The sequence below is a fragment of the Impatiens glandulifera genome, chromosome 6, assembly GCF_907164915.1.
Source record: "Impatiens glandulifera chromosome 6, dImpGla2.1, whole genome shotgun sequence".
Taxonomy (NCBI): Eukaryota; Viridiplantae; Streptophyta; class Magnoliopsida; order Ericales; family Balsaminaceae; genus Impatiens; species Impatiens glandulifera.
The window spans coordinates 31526786-31531076 of NC_061867.1; the positions used below are offsets into that span (position 1 = coordinate 31526786).

General features: G+C 27.1%; 1 non-coding gene across 1 annotated transcript; it reads right to left on the reverse strand.

The window, feature by feature from the left end:
• Positions 1–739: 739 nt before the first annotated feature.
• TRNAD-GUC lies at positions 740–811 on the reverse strand. Its single transcript has one exon. It is a non-coding gene; the product is annotated as a tRNA-Asp (tRNA).
• Positions 812–4291: the final 3480 nt, after the last annotated feature.

The window sequence follows — 4291 nt, forward strand, 5'->3', positions numbered from 1 at the left end:
CCAAACTTGTTTGTTTCACTAATAAATTGATTTTCATAAATCCCGACTTACCGTGTTAAACCAAAATGTTAATGTTATTACCGGGGTTCGAGCCCAAATCACGCGCGCGGGAATACTTACCAATATACTACAATAACTTGTTATTTATTTGGTGAGAATAAGAGCTTGTTTTTTAATTAATAAGTTGATTTTCAAAATACTCTGTTGCAACGACTTGTTAGTCTTTTTGTGGGAATGAGTGTTTCCTTAGTGGTATTGACATATTCCACATCTATTTTAGACACATTAAGTAGATCATTCGCAAAATATATGTGTGTGATAATTGCATCCTTGCAATGTGGGTGAAAGATGAATGGTAGACTTTTTAATAGTATTTTTAAGACGCAATCAAAAATCTCCATGATAAGGACAAAATTGTAAGATGAGAGAAGATCTCGCTGTCTCACCCCCTTTCACCTTTAAAATAACTTTTCATGTCATTCTCATTTGGGTCTGATTCGGATCTCTCTATTGTTTCCTTTTTCTACAACTATTTTTCCTTCACCAAGTTATTCAAATAAGTCATATTTTCCAGGGAATTGAGAACCTGGGTCAACCACATGTCATGCAGTGATACATACCACTATACTACAACGACTTGTTATGCTTCTTGTCAGAATCAAAAATCAAAAAAAAAATTGTTTCACTAATAAATTGATTTTCATAAATCTCAGCTTACCGTGTTAAATCAAAATGTTAACGCCGTTGCCGGGGATCGAACCCGGGTCACCCGCGTGACAGGCGGGAATACTTACCACTATACTACAACGACTTGTTATTAATTTGGTGAGAATAAGAGCTTGTTTTCACTAATAAGTTAATTATTAAAATACTCGGATCAAATTATTAACCAAAATATTCACACCGTTGCAACAATTTTTTATTCTTTTGGTGAGAATAAAAAAAGTTTGTTTGTTTCACTACTAAGTTAATTTTCAAATATGATTATATTTTATATCATATTGCATGGACTTTTTAAAAAAAATAATATAATCAACTAAACTAAATTATATTGGTTAATTACAATACAAAACTATTATATGTTTTCAATCCAACATAAAATATAACAAGTGAAATAAAAAATAAGAACAATTGTTTTATTTTGCAAGGGTAATCCAAACTTTGTGTTTGGCCATGTTTGTGTTTAGGCTAAACCAATCTCATATTTGTCATTTTTTTCAAAAAGAAAAAATATATAAAAAAGTGAGAATATCAATACAATTTATTTTTCTCATATATATGATTAGAAAAGAATAATGTAGGGTGAACAAGAGCATATTTTATCTTGTATGGACGAGAGCGAAGACGATAATCATAATTGAACGTTCCCTAGTATTCTCTTTATTTTTTTAGCCATTTTCATTAATGCCTTTCAGGGAAGACGGGTTGTATTGCTAGAAAAATGAATGAGTGCTTCCTTAGTGGTATTGACTATTGACATATTTCACATCTTCTTTAGACACGTTAAATAAATCATCCACAAAATATATGTGTGTGATAATTGCATTCATGCAATGTGGGTGAAAGATGAATGGTAGACTTTTTCAAAGTATTTTGAAAACGCAATCAAAAATCTCCATGATAAGGACAAAACTGTAAGATGAGAGAAGATCTCGCCATCACACCGTTGTTAGGGATCAAACTCAGGTCACTCATGTGACAGACAGAAATACTTGTCAATATACTACAACGACTTGTTATTAATTTGGTGAGAATAAAAACTTGTTCTTTCACTAATAAGTTAATTTTCAAAATACTCGGACCAAATTATTAACCAAAATATTAATACCGTTGCAACAATTTGTTATTATTTTGGTGATAATAAATTTTTTATTTTTTTACTAATAAGTTAATTTTCAAATACGATTATATTCTATATCATATTGCATTGACTTTTTTTTAAAAAATAATATAATGAACTAAACTAGAATATATTGGTTAATTACAATACAAAATTATTATATGTTTTTGATATAACATAAAATATAATAATTTAAATAAAAAATAAGAACAATTGTTTTTTCGCAAGGGCAATCCAAACTTTGTGTTCGGCCATGTTTGTGTTTAGGCTAAACCACTCTGATATTTATCATTTTTTTTCAAAAAGAAAAAATGTATAAAAAAGTGAGAATAGCAATACAATTTATTTTTCTCATATATATGACTAGTAAGGAATAATGTAGGATGAACAAGAAAATATCTTATCTTGTATGGACGAGAGCGAAGAGACCATTATAATTGTGTGTTTTCTAGTTGTTGATTTTCTTTATTTTTTCTAGCCATTTTTATTAATGCCTTTCATGGAAGATGTCTTATTTTGCTAGAAAAAGGAATGAGTGTTTCCTTAGTGGTATTGACATATTCCACATCTATTTTAGACACATTAAATAGATCATCCGCAAAATATATGTGTGTGATAATTGCATCCCTGCAATGTGGGTGAAAGATGAATGGTAGACTTTTTAATAGTATTTTAAAAACGGAATCAAAAATCTACATGATAAGGACAAAATTGTAAGATGTGAGAAGATCTCGCCGTCTCACCCTACTTTCACCTTTAAAATAACTTCCGTGTCATTCTCATTTGGGTCTGATTCGGATCTCTCCGCTGTTTCATTTTTCTACAACAATCTTTCCATCATCGAGTTATTCAAATAAGTCATGTTTTCCAAGGAGGTTAGAACCCGTGTAAACCACATATAATGCAGTGATATATATCACTATACTACAACGACTTATTATTAATATTTGAGAATAAGAACTTATTTTTTCACTAATAAGTTAATTTTCAAAATATTCAGATCAAATTATTAAACAAAATATTGACAGCCTTGCAACAATTTGTTATTCTTTTGGTAAGAATAAAAAAACAATTTGTTATTCTTTTGGTAAGAATAAAAAAATTTGTTTGTTTCACTAATAAGTTAATTTTTAAATACGATTATATTTTATATCATATTGCATGGACTTTTAAAAAATATATATATAACCAACTAAACTAGATTATATTGGTTAATTACAATACAAAACTATTATATATTTTCAATATAACATAAAATATAACAAGTTTATCACATTTGGATGGAGATGAATGTTAGAGCCTTCTCAGGTGTCCGCAAAATGCGGATACAGTCTTGAACAATATTATCACTGACGGCAACTCCCTCATCCAAACGTATAGACGTATTCCCACATGCGAGAAGAATTGGTTAATATGTAAAAATTGGAACATCGCTTACGAGAAAGTCACTCTAACCACTGATTTCATTACACTTTAATTCTCAATTTTTATTTGTCATCTTTTATCTCTTTTTTTTACCTCATTCAGTTTGTTTTTACTCAGATATTTTTTTTAACTCATTTGCCTTTTTATAGTTTTTATTATATTGACGCTATGTCGTCTTTCAAAACAAAATATAACAAGTTAAAAAAAAAATCGCAAAGACAACCCAAACTTTGTGTCCGGCCATTTTGTGTTTAGGCTAAATCACTCTCATTTTTATTATATTTATCATTTTTTTCAAAAATAAAAAGTATATATAAAAAAATTATAATAGCAATACAATTTATTTTTATCATATATATGACAAGAAAAATATAGTGTGAACAAAAACATATCTTATCTTGTATAGATAAGAGCATAGAAGCTCATAATAATTTAGTGTTTTCTAGTTATTTTAAAAAAATTTAACCATACTTAACTAGTTTAAATGATAAGAATGATCTAAGAGACTAAAATCATAATTAGATTTTCATTTATAATGTATTAAATAGGAGTAGAAATGATTGTTGTAACAATAAAAATTAAAAATTTAAATTTATTTTAATAAAACTAAAACTTGTTTGATAAGTTATAAAAAGAGAAATATACTTATATTTCATCAAATTAAATAACTTCTCCTAGTAATTAGGATCTTTTATTTGATTAATTCTTTTTTAAAATGTTGCATACAAGAAAATATTATACCTCTTAAAAATAAAAAATTTCTTTATAGAATAATATATAGTTTAACTGATTTTTTTTTTTAAAACATCATTTTTAATAATTTCTTATTTAAATAAAAATATATATATGGTAAGAAATATGACCACCACAAATCTTATCCAATAAAAATGTTGCAAATTTCAATTAAAATTTCAACAAGAACATAAATGATTGCAAATTGCATCACACTTTGCAACTAAAATAATTAAAACATTCAATGCAACACAAAATGTAACTCAACAATAATAAAAATAAAATAAAAAATTA